This window comes from Nomascus leucogenys, chromosome 23, assembly GCF_006542625.1.
Source record: "Nomascus leucogenys isolate Asia chromosome 23, Asia_NLE_v1, whole genome shotgun sequence".
In the NCBI taxonomy this organism is placed as follows: Eukaryota; Metazoa; Chordata; class Mammalia; order Primates; family Hylobatidae; genus Nomascus; species Nomascus leucogenys.
In genome coordinates this window covers 4689424-4708357 of record NC_044403.1, presented here as the reverse complement: position 1 = coordinate 4708357, position 18934 = coordinate 4689424, and the positions used below count along the sequence as shown (strand labels likewise).

The 18934-nt window shown below is 37.9% G+C and overlaps 1 protein-coding gene across 1 annotated transcript in view; it reads right to left on the bottom strand.

Moving 5' to 3' along the window:
• The window catches only part of ERGIC2 (ERGIC and golgi 2), a 42737-nt gene extending 33911 nt beyond the window's left edge, over window positions 1-8826 (bottom strand). The window contains exon 1 of the mRNA XM_003265653.4: window positions 8703-8826. The gene's annotated coding sequence lies outside the window, so the exon portion shown is untranslated. The remainder of the gene's footprint in view (window positions 1-8702) is intronic.
• Between the last annotated feature and the right edge of the window lie 10108 nt (window positions 8827-18934).

Here is an 18934-nt window from a genome sequence, read left to right as displayed (position 1 = left end):
GCTACCCAGGAGGCTGAGGCAGGAGAATCGCTTGAACCTGGAAGGTGGAGGTTGCAGTAAGCCAAGATCATGCCACTGCACCCCAGTCTGGGTTACAGAGTGAGACTCCATCTCAAATAATAATAATAATAATAATAATAATAATAATGAAGACGGAGGAGGAGGAGGAGGAAATATTGACCACTCCTCTTCTAAGTAAATGCTCATTGAGGAATGTATCCTATGACAATAACCTGGGGTTTTAACCAAAATTTGATTATGAGGATATTTCTCACAGTGTTATTTTTAAATACTGAAGACAGAAACAAACCCATGGTATCCAATGTACAAATTAAGGTGAAGAAATGCATCTCTGTGTAGCCATTGAAAATCTTTTTTTTTTTTTTTTTTTGAGACAGGATCTTGCTCTGGCACCCAGGCTGGAGTGCAGTGGCGTGATCTCAGCTCACCACAACCTCAGCCTCCCTGGCTCACGCAATCCTCCTAGCCTCAGCCTCCCGAATAGCTGGGACTATAGGCATGCACCTCCACCCCCAGCTAATTTTCGTATTTTTTGTAGAGACGGAGTTTCACCTTGTTGCCCAGGCTGAATCTCAAACTCCTGGGCTGAAGCCTTCCACCCACCTCGGCCTCTCAAAAAAAGTGCTGGGATTATAGGCGTGAGCCACCACACCTGGCCTGAAACTCTTTTATTTAAAAAAAAAAAAAAATTAATGACATAAGAAAATAGTCATGATACTGACACAATAAGAAAAGACTAGAAGGTCACATGGGTCCTAATTTTATGGGAGACAGGAAAAGATATATAAGAAACTAAACTGAACATCTATACACAAAAATGTTAAAAGTAGATCATGAATTTTAACTGCCTTTACATATACCTTCAGATTTCCCATGTTATCTATTTTTATAATCAAAACATTATTTAAGAATTGGCTGCTTGCTATTCCCTTTTTATCAGTATGTCATCTACATCTAAAAATGTTATAAAGCCAATCAAATAACTGAATTCTTAGATATTTACATAATTTTTATGACTGATTTATAAATAATACTATAGGTAATATTATAAAGAATTCCCAGTAATCAGGGCTTTATTAATAAAATCAACACATAATAGAATAAATCCTACAGTTGCAGAAGTCACTGTAAGAGAAATAATATCTCTGGAAGAGAGCAGACAGACTTTGGGTCTGAAATCTAATGGGTAGGATTAATATAAAAAGAATAGGCAAAAGAAAGAACGTTCATAAAGAAAAAGGGCCAGAGAATGAAAAACTGGCAGTAAACATGAATACTGTCTAAAAGAAAGAACCTCTGACCAGGAGCGCTACTTATCAGGCCAGCAGGGAGCTACTGCTCTACAGGAGAGTTGAAAGCATTAATATGTTGATTTCCTCTGCCATTAAAACCATCCAACTAAACTTCCCTTGCTGGTTCCACACTCACAAAAGCAGCCTTCGAATCACAATTTTTTTCTCATGCACTTAGTATTCTAAAGAAAAAAATAGATGTCGTAGACAAAACAGATGACAGTTTCTGACCCCCATGTCAGTTATAAAACTGGTATTCCCATCAATAAATTAAGCTTCTGAATGTTTGCTATGTATATGCCATGCCCGCTAAGCTTCTCTTTAAAACAGAACTCTCCCTCAAACTCAAGTCCAACTCCAACAATACACCTCTGGCAGCACATCTACAGCCAACTTAAAAGAATGAGTTGTCCCCGTTCATCTACTGTGACTACTTCCTCACCCAACTCTCACCTCTTAACTAAATTCACTCTGAGCAAGGTAATTAACTTCCTTAGTACTAACTGACAGACACTCCTGCACCTCTGAGTGCACCTCTAACTGCACCTCTGAGAAAATATACTGCTTATCACTTCTTTTTCTTCCTGAAACATTCTCTTACCTTGACTTAAGTGATATCACATTCCCAATTTTCATTCTACCTGGAAGACTCTCTTTGGCTTACTGTGCAAATTCATCTTTCTCTCAAGATTCTGCACTAGGTCCCCCTCTTAACCTCCACATCTTCGCTAAATGATCGCCCACTCCTTTCATTTCAATCTGCATGTTGATTTATCCCAAATGTTGATTCTCAGCCCAGATCTCTCTGCAGATATGTATAACCCCTTGCCTTCTGTTACCTTTTCATTTGGACATTCCAAACAGAATTCAGACTCAACAAGTCCAAAAATGAATACTTCACCCTGTAAAAATCATTCCTCCTGTATCTCCTATCTTAATGATAACACCATAAGCCCAACTACACAAGCCAGAAACATGGGTTACATCCTTAGACTTAAGCTATTTCTAAATTTCTCTTAAATCTGCCTGTCTTCTCTTCTTCAGGCCCACTGAGAAATTCCTTATGTGCAAGTACATTCCTAGTCCCAACTGCCACAATCTATCACTACATTGCTTCAACAACCACTAATCTTCAACCTTACAATTCTCTCTCTATAATAATAAATTATCTTTTTAATACCTAAATCTGATCATATTTCCCTTCAAATCTTTGTAAAACTTCCCTTCCCACTAGACTTAAGAGCTTGGATTCTATCCTAACATGTTTTACAAAGCCCTTCAAAAACCAGGTCCTGCTAACCTCTCTTCAAACCCAATCACTCACAGTCTACGTTCCAACCATACTAAATCACTTTCAATTCCTTAAATATGCTATTCTCTCTGCCAGAAATATTTTTCCTTCCCCCTACCTCATCTCTACATTTGACTAACTCCTACTTACTCTTCAAGGCCCAGTCTACTCATCTCTACCTTGAGCGAGCAGGGGGACAAAAAAACTTTCCATGGCCTTCAAAGTCTATCTGCTTCTAGAACGTTGTACCTTTATCACACTATTTCTAATTGCTTCTTTTTCTGTTTCCTCCACTGGATTGTTAGAGCAGGAACCATGTCTAACTTGATCTTTGTATCTCCAATGCCTAGCAAACAGGTATTCAATATTTATTGAGAAAAGGAAGGAAGCAAATTTTCCCAGAAACACCACAGTAGCACATCTTTCAAATCACAGCAGTATGTCATACTTAGGTAAGTAAATATATAAAAATAAGATCCACAAGAAGGATTTTCCTGTTGTCCTGTCCCAGGGCCTAGAACAGTGGCCATCACATAGTCAGTATAGCACTGTTAAACAAATGAATAGAACAGTGAATTATATTTCTAAAAGTTTATATAATGTTATATTTGTACAATGAGCTTTCTAAATGCTTTTAATTTATATATAAGCATAAAGATATGGCATGCAGTTAGTTTTACAAATCTCCTAATAATACATACAACCTATTCAACACTCCTCCCCCGAAAGTCTAGTTGGAATGTATCATGTGGCTCCCTACCCATCTCTAGCTTCCTCCACCCCTATTTTCCAGGGGATATCACTCTAAAATGGAGCACCTTGCCCCTCAGCTACTCCACCAGTCCCATTCCTGAAAGCTCAGCACTAACCTACCTCCAAGAAATTCATTCCACTTTGCATACTTGCCAACCTACTATAAAAGTCACTGTCTGGCATAAACAAGGTATCCAATAACTTCTAGCTTTTCTAAAAGAAATTGCTCTATCTGCTCTCTTTGTAAAACCTGACTTTCTATTGGCGGCAGTTCCATTCCAATCCTTAGTCATTTCTGAGACTCACAAGTTACAGAAGTATCATGTTTTACCATATTTCTCAACCATCTCTCATGTTTTGTGCTATGTATTATTTGAAGCTCTTTAGATATTAATTCATTTAATCTTGTAAATGACTCTATGAAGCAGATACTATTTTTAATCCCACTTTTTGATGAGGAAATGAGGCACAGAACTGTCAAATAATTTTCCCAGGCTACATAGCAGGTGGTAGAACTTGAAACTATGCTCCAAACCACAGTACACACTGACTCTCACTTCCGTACTTGTTGCTACATTCCACTAATGTCTGAATATATTCATAATTTGCTTAATGACTTCAGCACCCAGATCATTCAATATGCTTCTCTCCCATTCCATTATCAACCTTTGGAATTCATGCTCCGATGGCATTCATCCTATAGCATTCATTCACAATAAAACCTTTTTACCATGTAAGCCTAACAGCGCTTCTACTCCTGTGATCTCCATCTTAATTCTATGGAAAGCCACCCATGAGCAAGGTCAACCCTTAAAACTGTTCCACCTCTAAAATCCAAAACACATTTACCTCCCTGAGTAGGAACTACCCTTCAAGCTCTTTCTTAAGATAAATCTGCTCTTCATTTTCACTGGTGTTCTCAAATCCTTTAACTCCTACCAGATACCCAATTTCATTGCTCCCATTCCCACTCTATTTGCCTCTCTACTCAGTGTGGTCAGCCATTTTCAAAAATGTGTTTGGAAATACCTCAGATCATCAATGCTTGCCAGAAGTCACTGCTGTTCTGTGACAAAATTTTCTAGTCATGGACAATGTAGAAAAGAACTTTTAAAGCTAAATTTATTCCATTTTAAAATGTGTCCTTTATTCTGAGATTATTTTCTTCCATTTTGTGTCAAAACAGCCTTTCCTTTATGAAATAATAAAAACAGATATAACAGAGGTTGTTTTGTTTTTGGATGTCTTTATTCAGCAAAATTAAAAAATGTAATTCTAGGTCAGTTTTTATACCTAGCCCATTTCCCTGTCCACACCCCCCATGCCCAAAAAATAGATATACATTTTTTTGTATTGGTCCACAAAATCTAGTTAGAAGCCGTTACACAAGATTCCTTTGCCCACTAGTTGGTGCTGCTATTCATACCTTGACAATCTCCAGTACTATGTCTGTTTTCTTTGATGTCTCTCCTTAAACTGTCTTGAATATTAAAAAACAAAACAAACATAAATAAACTCCAGAAAGTCACTGATAACAGCTGGAGCTAAGACAAGACAGTTGTCCCTCAGTATCCATGGGGTATTTGTTCCAGGACCTCCCTTGGATATCAAAATTCTCAGATGCTCAAGTCCCTGACATAAAATGGTGTAGTTTTTGCATATAACCTCTTGTATACTTTAAATGATCTTTAGACTACTTAGAAAACCTAATATAATGTAAATGCTATGTAAACAGTTGTACTGTTTAGGAAATAATGAAAAGAAAGAAGTCTGTAAGTATTCAATATAGACACAATACTTGTTCAGTAGGTATGTAATTTTTCCTTCTTGAATATTTTCAATCTGCAACTGGTTGAGTCCACAGATGCAGAATCCACAGATATGGAGGGGTGACTGTATTTTGAAAAACTTCCTAAGACATAAGAGACTACCTTTCAGGTTGGAACACAGACATTATCAACACTCAGTGTAAGCAGAGTCACACAGCCTGTATTTCATCACTGTATCCATCTGAATATAATGAGACTATTAGATGCTTTACCAAAATTAAAATACAGAATTCATGAACTTCTTATAGTCTGTTCAATTAAGTTTAATTACTTCTCCAAAGAAAAATGAAGACAAAAGTTACTTCCTGCTACCCAAGTTTTGAGTTAACTTCTATTTTTAATATATATTTGGCAACATGAGAAAAACTTAATTGGTTAACACATATGGCCAAGTTGCAGTCTGAACTGTGTCAACTCACAACTTGACATGTTGAACAAGATATGTTGAAGTCTCAACCTCTGGTATCTATGAATGGGCCTTATTTGGAAATATTTGGGTCTTTCAGATATAACTAATTAAGATGAGATCATACTGGATCAGGGTGCTCCAAAATCTGATGACTGGTGTCCTTTTAAGAAGGCCATGTGAAGACACACAGCAACACAAGGGAAAATGCCATGTGAAGACAAAGGCAGAGACTACAGTGATGTGTCTACAAACCCAGGCATAGCAAGGATTTCCCAGAAGCCAGGAAGAGTCAAAGAAGGATTCTTTCCTAGAGTCTTCAAGTCTTGCTGACACCTTGATTTCAGACTTCTAGCCTCCAGAACTGTGAGATAATAAATTTCTTTTGTTTTAAGCCTCCCAATTTATGGTTAAGTTGTTACAGCAGCCCCAGGAAACTAATATAGGTGATATAATTCAGGCCATCGCTGAATATCAGAAATAAAAGGTAAAACTACATCCTATCTGTAATTTTAAAGTACTTGATTATATTGCATTAGAATACTTTACAATAAAAACATTTTATAAGATAGCTTAGCTTTACTTTACAAATACCAGATAGCAACCCCCCACCCCCCTCAATTGTACTTATTTTTACCTTAAAATTTGGACCTTTCACAACAGAGTTAAATATTATGTTTGTTTACCCCAACATAATTCAAATAAATCTAATGACATTCTAAGTGACAGAAAGGTTTACTTGGAAGCCAAGGAAGACAATACAAATGTGAGTTTGTAATCAGAAAACTCTGATTACCTAGGCACTTACTAGTTGTGTGACAAGTGTGGAAAGACCCTCAACTTCTCAGAATCCTCTTTCTATAATTTTATTTTAAAAGATGGGGAGCAGGAAATAACGGCTACCTCACAGTGTTTAATAGAGATAAAAATGAGGCATGTAATACCTATTTCTAATTCTCTGAAAAAAAGCAAAGATTTGTAGGATATTTGAGATTTAGTTGTTAAAGTCTTTGAGGAAAGTGGGAGAGTATGTGAGGTTAGTTGATAACCTCCTAAAGTTAGGATGGCATAAACTGATAGACTAAAAGTTAAGAGAGACTATAGAGTGATAACAGAATAATCTCAAAAGTGCCTAGTAGCAATGTGAAGCAAGGACAAGTATAATCCTCCTCAAAGAACAACTAGACTATAGTAGCTCTCAATAAAAGTATAGAAAATTAAAGTTAAAAAGTATTAAGGAAAACGTCAGGGACACATGAAATATATTTACAACAGAATGAATGTTCTCAAAAGCAAAGAGTATGGGGGTTAACAAGGCACTCAGAGGGTAGATCTGAGCCACACTACAACGTGACTATATAGAGCAATAGAAAGGAAGAACTTATGCTTTAGTCATTAAAACAGGATAATAATTTAAGAAAACAAGCAACTGGATGATGGGAGTTTAAGGACACATTAACCACACCAATCAGAGTGTTTAATCAATCTGGGGTTCAGAAAGATATTATTTTAGACAGTATCTTCTTCAGTCTACATTTTGACTAAGTAACAAGGCAACATTTGTAACTACAGATGTTAGAAAATGAAAATAAAAAATAACAAGAGCTAACATGCATTGAGTGTTTACTGTGTGCCAGGTATTGTTCTAAATGCTTTGTATGTTTCAACACATTCAATCCTCACAACCTTCCTATGAGTTAGGTATCATTATTTCATTTGGCTGATGAAGGCACTAAGGCACAGAGAGGTTAAATAATTTGACCACTATGACATTAAGAGGCAGAATTATAATAAATATTAGGAAACTATTAAATAGGATTTTTAGCAGGCACTGACTGCCTAAAAGTAACTCCTAGTAAAGAAAAAAAAAAATAGCCATTTCTTTCACTTAAATGATTAACCCTCGAAGAAAGGAAATGTGTGGGTTGTTGTTGTTGTTTCCCTAACTGCTGTTGTTCCAGACTAGGCCTGATTTCCTTTGAGAGATCTTTCAAACCTGATATATTTTTATGATTTGTACCAGGAAGCCATTATAACACGCAACTGTATACTAAAGTTCACTATCATTAAAAAAAAAAAAAAATCCTCCTCTCTCTATCCATCCCTGCACCGCCAACCCCCACCCTCCCAAAAAATCAGAATTTTTTTCCTCATGTTTTCCACTAGAACTGGCATAATTACAACAACTTAAAGATATCAACAAACAAATTAGGTAAATAACCATAAGTCTTTTTTCAGTGAACAAGCCAGGCTCGTTCTTTATAACTGCTGTATACTAGAGTCCAATGTATCAGGCTAGGCAATTAACTGAAATACTAAATTACAACTTCAAATGAATAAAACCTGTTTTTAACTGTAACTTTCATTGCTTCTGAAAACCAGTCTGGCAACATTTTAACAGCTATTATGTCACTTTGTCTTTAAGTCTCGGAGGCACTAAAATATAAAAGTTATTTAAACATGTTTTCTCAAACAACGACCTGTCAACTCTACATACTACAGATAACCAAGGCTATATTCTCCACCACGAGTTGACACGTTGCCTTCGGAGGGTTTCCTAGTCGAACCTGTCTCTCAGCATCTCGCCCTCCCCTGCCCCTTTCTCATTTTCCGGAGCACTGTGCGAAACTCCTTCCAGGCGAGGCCAAGATTCTTAAAAAAGAGAAAGAGGGCAACGTGCTGCTACGAATGTGGTATTTGTCTGAATGGGGGTAGGGAGTCTGACATCCGGGAGGACTGGGACTCGACCGACTGGGATCCTACTCGCCTGCGGACTGGAGAAACCACCTGGGAACCGGGCACTGTGAGAAACAAAGGGTCAGAATCAGGTGCTATCGAGGAAGCACCTGAACTCCTTCGAGTTGCAAGACAGCACACAAGCACCCGGACCTGGCAAAGGGAAGCTCCCAGTAGCATCGTTGCCTAGGGTCCTGCCAGTAACGCCCCCGGGGGAGGTGGAGCGGCTTCTCCGTCCGACCCCCTCTCCAGAGATCAATGAAGACAGGAAGCCAAGCCCATGACAGGCTCCCAGTTCCCTGAATTGCATTTACGCCCTGAGCAGCCCTGGAACAACCCAGGGAACAGCACCCAACGGGGTTTCAGTATTTTACCTTGTGTTACGGTCCCAGCCTACCGCCATGTTTCACAGAAGCCCGGGTCGCCGGGACTCCCGCGTACCCGGAAATATCGCGAGAACAAAAGCGACGATCACAGCTGAAAACGTCAAAGAGAGACAATGTAGAGTTCTCGCGATATTCCCTTTCCTTACGACGTGCTTAGGGAATAAAGAGGCGTGGTTAAGATAAGAGGGGCGAGCCTACATGGAAATGAGGTTGCAACTTGTTTTAGGTGTAATCGCGCCGCCAGTCCGGTTCTGTTTCTTTGGGAAGGGAGGGGTTACTTTCCGACTTACACTTTGAAGGCTGCAGAACGAATCTCAGCTGCTCACACCGTATTTCGTTACTAATAAGAGCCTTGGGCGCAGAAATTATCCCTAACAACCCTAATACATACCACCCGTGGAAGTGTTTTGTGCTTTCTTTCAGTTTTTGTGTCATTTTCCCCTGACAAGAACATTTGAACTTCCTTTCCGCCATAGGTAACCCTTTTTATTATTTGATCCGCGTTTTTATTGCCTTCCAGGTTTCAATATCATAAGAAAGCACATCTGTCTTCCTCATTTCCCTTCGCCCACACCAACTATGCCTTCAAATATTTGTTAAGAAAGAAAATTAATACCTCATCTTTTCCTACCACTTCATACAACAGAAGTTAATAGAGGGACTTTGGAAAGAAAAGTTAAATGTGAACTGGAAAGTAAACCCATTCCAGGTTCCTTTTCACCCATCCGTTACCAGATTTTATAATCAAACATTAAGATTTAAATTTTATGATTCATTGACCTAGAAGTCTAACAAAGGCAAAATTATGACAAATGCTTGTAATTACTGTTTAAAGGCTTTAACTGCTTTTTAAAAAAATCTGGGTATCCTCACAACACTCTTAGAAGGTAATACCAGTATTTACCTGTTTTATAAATATGGAATTTGAGTCAAGGGGTAGTGAAGTGATGTACCCAAATTCAGACCACTGGGAGAGTCAGGGAAATCTTGATTACAATACTAAACTGTGCTTCAGAGGAAAAAAATCACATTGTTTTATGTAGTGAATTAACCTTTACTGAAATATTAAATTTCACTAAATTGAATATCCCCCAAAATAAGGACTGATAAAAAGTTTCCAATGAATCAATTTTATTTTCAGACTTTCAGAGTTAGTCTAATTAAATCAATTTAAAGTTCTCACTTTCTTGACATGCTTAAGAAGTATAGTGTAGTGGGTAAAATCATAGACCCTGGAGACAGGACTTCCTAGGTTAAAATTCCAGATCAGCAACTTACTAGCATGTAACCTTGGCCACATGATTTCATCTCTTTGCGTCTCCATTTGCTCATCTGTAAAATGGGCATGATAATATCTCAGAGTTGTTATGACGATTAAGTAAATTAATATACATCTAAAATGCTTTTTTTTTTTTTTTAAATCTTCGCCATAAAGGCATCAGCAACTCTTCCTTCTTTGTGGGTATGGGCTGTTGCTTGGATGGAGGCTGGCTGCTGTTCACGTAGTTACACCTGATCCCTCGTCTCCAGGATAACCTACTTTCAGGGTAACAACTAGCCCGTGAGAATTGGATTTCCCAGGGTAGCAAAACCGACTAATTTGATCCTTCTTATTTAGAAAATAACTCACCATTTTCTTTTTCTTTTCTTTCTTTTTTTTTTTGAGAAGGATTCTCGCTCTTTCGCCCAGGCCAGAGTGCAGTGGCGCTATCTTGGCTCACTGCAAGCTCCGCCTCCCAGGTTCACGCCATTCTCCTGCCTCAGCCTCCCGAGTAGCTGGGACTACAGGCGCCTGCAACCACGCCTGGCTAATTTTTTGTGTTTTTAGTAGAGACGGGGTTTCACCGTGTTAGCCAGGATGGTCTCGATTTCCTGACCTCGTGATCCGCCTGCCTCGGCCTCCCAAAGTGCTGGGATTACAGGCGTGAGCCACCGCGCCCAGCCCACCATTTTCTAATCTACCCAGTGAAGAGGAAACTTAATTTCCCCTGATGATTGAAACCTGATTAACTTTAAAAAGAGATGGATACTTAATCTTGTGTTATCAGTGGCATTACATCTGAAAAACAATTTGCTTTAAAAAGTCCGTTATGTATTACCTGCAGAACATAGGTTTTAGACTGAGATTAATAATTGTTCCATAACAACCTGTATTTAGTAAAGATGATCAAAAGGTGTTTTTGTGCCATTTTTTTCTTTCTCTAGTTTGAGTAAAAGTTTCAGCAAGTGAGCAGCAAAATTTAGATAAACTAATAAATGAATAATTTTTACCATAGAATGCCCATAAGCACTTCAAAGTCAGTACATCCCAAATGGATTTTTTTTTTGTCTTTTTTTTGAGACAGAGTCTCACTCAGTTACACCGTTGCTGGAGTGCAGCGGTACATCTAGGCTCACTGCAACCTCCACCTCAAGAGATTCTGGTGCCTCAGCCTCCTGAGTAGCTGGGACTACTGGCATGAGCCGCCACGCCTGGTTAATTGTGTGTGTGTGTGTGTGTGTGTGTCTACTTTCAGTAGAGATGTGGTTTCACCATGTTGCCCATGCCCAGTACCCAAGTGGATTTCATAATTTATCCCCAAATCTATTTCTTCTCCTCTGTGCCTAGAAAAGTCAATGGCACCATTAACCTCAAACTTAACCAGGTTAGAATCTTTTGTGTCTCTTCCTCCTTTTCTCTAGCTGCCAATCCCAATGACCCATCAGTTTTATTCATGAGACTATTCCCAATCTCATGCTATACACCAGGCCTTCATTATCACTTGCTTCAACCACAGGTGATCGTCAATGATATAGTCTGATTTTAAATTTACATTTTCAAACATTGTAGTTTACTCATTCAAATCATTTTTTTTTTCATATGCCAAGTTGGGACTTAAAAGTCTTTTTTTTTTTTTTTTTTTTTAGAGAGAGTCTCACTCTGTCCTCCAGGCTGGAGTGCAGTGACACAATCTTGGCTCACTGCAACCTTCACCTTCACCTCCTGGGTTCAAGCGATTTTCCTGCCTCAGCTGCCTGAGTAGCTGGGAATACAGGCACCTGCCACCACGCCAGGCTAATTTTTGTACTTTTAGTAGAGGCGGGGTTTCACCATGTTGGCCAGGCTGGTCTCGAACTCCCGACCTCAAATAATCCACCCACCTCGGCCTCCCAAGGTGCTGGGATTACAGGAGTGAGCCATGGCGCCCAGCCTTTAAAGTCTTAAATCACTTTTTCACATGACAAGTTTAGATTTCATAATCAGCTGATGGATAAATACTTTCAGTCCATGCACAGTCTGTGCCATCTGATACCTGTTTCAGCAAAGTAATCCCTTCTATCTATAAAGCATTGTTTGTGCAATATTTTAATATGATTAATAGGCTCAAATGAACCACAGATCTGTCAACTGAATTTGCAGTCTGGCCACTCTTGTAACAAATATTCATTGAGCACCTTTAATATGACAAATGATGTGCTAAGTACCAAGTACTTTGTCATAGAGACAAAGCAGACACTCTTACCCTCATGAAATTTGTACTATATATTGTGGGTAAAAAGGGATCCAATAAATAAACTCCCCAAAAATATATGACTATGGCTGGTGTTATTTATCTTGATAGGTGTTAGTACATAGTCTTAATAATTATTAATAATATATTACTATATGTATTTAACATATCGTACTGTAGCCCCAATATCTTTCAGTGCAAAAATACTCAGCTGAAATACGTTTTTCATTCCAAATAGTTACCTATATTTATTACAACATTCTAATCTAGTGTTTTACTTTCCATTTCCAAATATTCTTTCATCAATATTATCTGTTCTTCTTTGCATCATAAATATATTTATTTCCTCTATTTATTTGTATTTTCTATAATCTATATTTTAAATAATTTCAGCTCTTTTTATATTTCTTAAACCTTTTAAATGCATAATTACTTGTATGCTAAAAGTGGATGAGGTTTTAAAAATAAGTGCCTAAGTCATAATATAAATACTTTATTGTTCTCTATTACATTAAGAAGTGGTAACCTATTTAATTCACATGCTACGGTCAAATTTTAATTTCAATAATATGACACAAATAAACACTCAGAAATGCTGACAAATTTTATCACCTGTGAAACTCAAATGTTTTCAGGGGTCATGAAGATAGCACACTTGTCTCATCCAAAGACTTTCAAATTCAACCTTCTTTAAAATGATGTGCTGGACTTTGGAGACACGAATGTGGCCTTCCAGAGTGACAGTCCTTATAACAATCCTTGTAACAATTACTACTTTATTTTTACCTGTTAATATTTATATATTAATAAACCCAACTGAACCTAGGAGAATATCTAAGACAAGTACATATGTGTGCACCTTCATGTATGCGATTTTTATGTACATGATGAACTGTCTTAATTATAAAGAAAAGGAAAAAATATGATGCTATGAGAAAAAAAAAATGAACATTCAACGGAGCAGAGCAGAAGATATTTTTGTATTTCCTGATAGAAAAATCTAACTTTAGTGTTGAACTAAAAAAGTGAAATAATTTCCATCCCAGACATGTGATATGTCCCAAAAGCAATTTTTATATCTTGTAAAAAATACACAAGCAGCTAAATAACATAAATAATAGGCCCTCAGGTCAAACGTTTTGACTAAAAATTATGAATAAATATATACCATATTGTTATTACTTACAGGACCTAACTTGACACATTCTTTTTCTCTAAAGTTGTTTTTCGAAGTAAAAGATAAATATTGAGACAGCAAACATGAAGTTCCCCCTTCTCTGTCTGGGTCTTGAAGGGAAAGAAGCTAGTGAAAGATAGACATTCCCCCTTGCCTTACACACACTTTTTATGAACTAGGCTTTGGGAGAGTAGATTTGGTCAGAAATTGATTTTCCTCTAATGGATGGTAGTTAGGTTGGGGGAACCCCATTAAAGATCTGAGTCCTTTACACAAATTGGGGCTTCAGCTTTGGTATCACATTTATCTTACAATGGTGATACTCTGTAACGCATTTGATCCCCTTTGTCCCTCTCATAACAGTAGGCGAGGACAGCTGAGCCTTTATCAGGAGAAGCCATTAATATCATGCCTATCATAAGCCAAGTCCGTGCTTAAGTTACACATGGGAAACCATTAGAATCCTCCATTCTGGGGCAAGTTATGGAAAAATATGAGGCTAGGAAATTAGTACCTTTTCTACATTTTTCTTTTTGTCTGTATGCTAAGCAAGTAGGCTTAATTCCATTGAACTGTGATTTGTTTGGGAAGAATTAAAAAGATCGTTAAAGTTTAAAAGGTGCTAGTGCTAGCAAAGGCCATAAATAACATTGTGGCTTCTGCTTGCCCTCCCCTGGGTCGTCTCTTGGGGAAATCCAGCTGTTCTAGCATAAGCACACTTAAGAAGTCCAGTGGAGAGGCCCACATGGCAATGCATCTTTTTGCCTCAAACATTCCTGATGCAAAGTATAAAGTCACTCAGATCCCTGCCCCATAAGATGAGATTTCTTTTCCTCTGGAATTTTGTACAACTTTGTCCCTGGTGTTCTTAAGTTTTACAGTGTCTCTGACATGGGTCTGTCTTCACTGTTGTGCTGGGCATCAAATGGCTCCTTGGTATCGCAACTCATGTCCTTTGGTTCTAGGAAATTGTCCTGATTTGTTTTCTTGATACTTTTCTCCCTTCCACTTTCTAGGCCTATCTCATAATTGAAACTGCTATTATTGTTATACAATGTTAACTGGAAGAAATGGAAAAAGGACAGCAGTGAAATAATTATCCTTTTTGCTTTATACAACTATGATATTGTTTTTAATTAACACTGTTTCTTCTTTTATTTCTAGAATAGATGACAAAAGTAAAATTAAAAGCAAGGTATGGCCAGGCACGGTGGCTCATGCCTGTAATCCCAGCACTTTGGGAGGCCGAGGCGGGCAGATCACCTGAGGTCAGGAGTTCAAGACCAGCCTGGTCAAAATGGCAAAACCCCATCTCTATTAAAAATACAAAAATTAGCTGGGCATGGTGGTGGATGCCTGTAATCCCAGCTACTCAGGAGGCTGAGGCAGGAGAATCATTTGAACCCGGGAGGTGGAGATTGCAGCGAGCGAGATGGCGCCATTGTACTCCAGCCTGGGCAAGAAGAGTGAAACTCTGTCTCAAATTAAAAAAAAAAAAAAGCAAGATATAATAATTAGAAATGTGGTAGAGACTTCTGGTTGCATATAAAAAAACTCTCCTTTCTTTTTTTAACACCAGAATCCTAGAGATTAAACCCAAATGAAGAACTTGGGATTCCCAGACTTGGCAAAGCCATTTGTCCCCTTTTCTCCTTGACCTTCCTCTTCTCCCTGCTTGGAATATGATGTGATGACTTGAGCCCAGTAGCAATTTTATGATTTGAGAATTGAACTCATACATTGAAGATGGTGGAGGAGAAAGACAGAAAAAGCCTTAGGCCCTCTGGATAATGTAGAACTGTCTACCAGCCCTAAATTTCCAGCAGCTAGACTTAGTTTAGTAAGAGAATTACCTCCTAAATCCTACAAGCTATTGTAGTCAGTTAAAGAGCTAACCAGCCATCAGCAGCCAGTTCTTAATGGAGTCAAGGAAATTTGTACAATTTTTAAGCTCTCTGAAAACAGAATCTCCTTATTACATACCCATCTTATTTTTACCTCTGTACATTTTCATTCACATGTTTTAAGTGTGTGAATGAAGCCAGCCCAATTACAATCTTTCCATGCCTCTAGTCCTGTCTCCCCAGTCAAAACTCCATACTGTTTTCTATGTCATCCTCTGAGAACTTTTATCAGCAGCGTGGTACAGTGACTAACATCAGCAGTCAAACCTATGTGCTAATTCTGCTCTGAAACCAGCTGTTTGATATCAAACAAGTCACTCAACCGCTCTGAGCTTCTATCTCCTCACTGGCAAAATAAAAATGACTTTCTCATACAATTGTGCTTGGAATTAACATTTGTAAAGTAGTCGGCACATTGAAAGCTATAGGATAGCCAAATGGAAGATCCTCACTACCCAATTAAATCCTTAATTGGAATTATGAAAACAATTATTTTGAAAAATTGGAGACATAAGAAAGAATTGGAAAGAAATACTATATGCTTGTATAGCAAAGCTTAATATATTACAATAAATCTTTCTCCAAGTAACATAAGACAGACACAGCCTCTGCTTCCCACACAGGTTTATTGCCAGGTTTTGACTACCTTCAAATATCATAGTCTAATCAGAAGTTACCCATGTTAATAAAAACTTCTGTTAGAGTGAAACTAAGTAAAAATTCTGTACCTATTCCTTTAAAAACCTTTACTGACTAATAAATTTCATACCTGTAAGATTCCCCCATTGTAAGTCTACAATTCAATTATTTGTAGTAAATTTATAGTTATGCAATCACCATAAGTCAAATTTAGAACATTTCCATCACCCCCATTTTATTTCCTGCTCTCACTGAAACCCTAAGTAATTACTATTCTGCTTTCTTTGTAACTTTCTCTTTTTATACATTTAAGTGGAATCAATATTCGTAGGCTTCTTTCACTTGACATAATTTTGTGGCACATTTATATTTTGTAAAGATTTTTTAACTTTTTTTTTTTTTAATTGAGACAGTCTCACTCTGTTGCCCAGGCTGGAGTGCAGTGGTGTGATCTCGGCTCACTGCAACCTCTGCCTCCCAGATTCAAGCCATTCTCCTGCCTCAGCCTCCCAAGTAGGTGGGATTACAGGCACCTACCACCATACCAGGCTAATTTTTGATTTTTAGTAGAGACGGGGTTTCACCACGTTAGCCAGGCTCCAACTCCTGACCTCAAGTGATCCACCCGCGTTGGCCTCCCAAAGTGCTGGGATTATAAGCATGAGCCACCACGCCCGGGGTTATAAGCATGAGCCACTGCACCCGGCCTTAACTATTCTTTTTTGTTCAAAAACATTTTAAAGGACTCAAACGGGAGGAAGAGCCTCTTTAAAAGCTTCATTTCAGGAAAATACACAAGATAATAGATACAATTTATTGGAAGTTTACTAGGTGCCAACTATCATTTATGTGATTTAAATGTAGAAACTCCTTTATCTTCAGAATATCCCTATGAGTAGATTTATTACCTCCACTTTATAGATGAAGAAACAGAAGTACAATGAGGCTAATTTTCCCAAAGTTATAACACTACTTAATGGTGGAACTGGGATCTGAACCCAAGAACTCTGACTTCAGAACCAACACTCATAATCCCTATGTCCCAAGGTTATTAATAGTATATTCAAAATATTTGAATGAAATTAGTTTTAATGAATAAATGAGCTAAATGGAAAGGTCAAGTAATATCTCACTCCTAGAAGACATACAAACACATTTAACACCCTTTTCTCATACAAGAGAGTAGATGGTAGAAAGTGTAACTGCTCATGTTAACAACTAGGCTCATTGTTACAAATGACATCAGTAACCACAAGTCACAGTGACACTTTGGGCTTTCTAGGCATAGGGAACTGAAAAGAATGTAAGGGCTTAATCCTCTGAGTATGTGAGGAACTTCTAAATACCTGGACAGGAGGAGAACAGATTCCAGCCTGAGGAGCTAGTGTTGTTAAAAGGGGCTTTAAGTATTTCATATTGTGTAGTGTTTTGTATATGCAGAAGTATACGTAAATTATGGAACAAGATAATAAATATCTGTGAGACCACCATCCAGCATAACTAGAAATGGATAACATTGCAATGGCTCCTGTGTGACTCTTCCAGCTCATTCCACTACCTCCCCACAGGTCTGGTGTGATAGCGTTGCCTTGCCTTTTTAATCTAAACAATCAATTTAATTTTACCTGTTTCTGAGCTTCATATGGTGCCTAATTTTCTAAGCTTGGTTTTTAAACTCAACGTTGTTTCCAAGATTCATCTAAAGAGCCTGTAGACTATTGTATTTTACTGCCATGCAAGTATTATACTATTTCGTTTATCCCATCTCCTGTAATAGACATTTGTAATTCCAACTTTTTGTGGATGTTTCTATAAACGTGTCTGTACATATCCAGTGGCCCATGGTTACATTACTTTCCCGTAGGACACTGGTCTCAAACCTGGCTGCACATTAGAATCACATGAGGAGTTTGTTAAATTATTCTTCATGCCCCAGATATGTACATTTAATTTTATCCATGACTGAAGACAATGCTGTAGGGTATATACCTAAAGACGAATTTGTTGACTGAGAAGACACTGTTATCTTCAACTTTACTGATATTGTCTGAGTTTTCCCAAGCTGGAGTACCTAATTATACTTTCCCACCAGAAGTGAGGAGAGTTCCTCTTATTCCGTATTCTCATTATCTGTTGATATTGTCACCCTATGCATTTTTTTTTGCCAAGTTAAACAATTAAAATGGCATTACTGACTTCTTTGGTATTGTTTTATTGGTCCGTTTATTTTTCTCTGTAGCAATACCACCCTTTTTTTTTTTTTTTTTTTTTTTTTTTTTTTTTTTTTTTTTTGAGATGGAGTCTTGCTCTGTCACCCAGGCTGGAGTGCAGTGGCGCAATCTCAGCTCACTGCAAGCTCCGCCTCCCAGGTTCACGCCATTCTCCCACCTCAGCCTCCTGAGTAGCTGGGACTACAGGCACCCACCAACACGCCCGGCTAATTTTTTGTATTTTTAGTAGAGACGGGTTTTCTCCATGTTAGCCAGGATGATCTCGATCTCCTGACCTCGTGATCCGCCTGCTTCCACCTCCCAAAGTGCTGGGATTACAGGTGTGAGCCACCGTGCCTGGCCCCACCCTTTCTTAATCATCATAGTTTTACTTTCTTTTATTATAATCCTTCTATTTTCTTCTGCCTCTGTCAGAGTTTCTTAGTAACTTTGGACCTAGCAGTTGTTTTTGTTGCCATTATTTAATAATTTGGTTAAAATTTACTCTCACACATACCGGTGGGAAATGGAAAAACTCAAGTGCTAATATTATGAATAATAAAGTTGAGACAAAGATGCAATCAGGAGATGGGTCAACGTTGTTAATCTTCAGCGAGAATAAGATACTAGACTTAAGTTGTTGACTATTTGTTAAATTGATAAGGAAAGTGTGAAATGTTGGCACTACATCATTGAAACACATCTCAGAAAGAAAAGGTGAAGGGTTAGAGGAAATGAAGTAATGTAATTTATGACTTAATAATGAACAGAAAAATTTTCCAATGATCCATTTGACAGG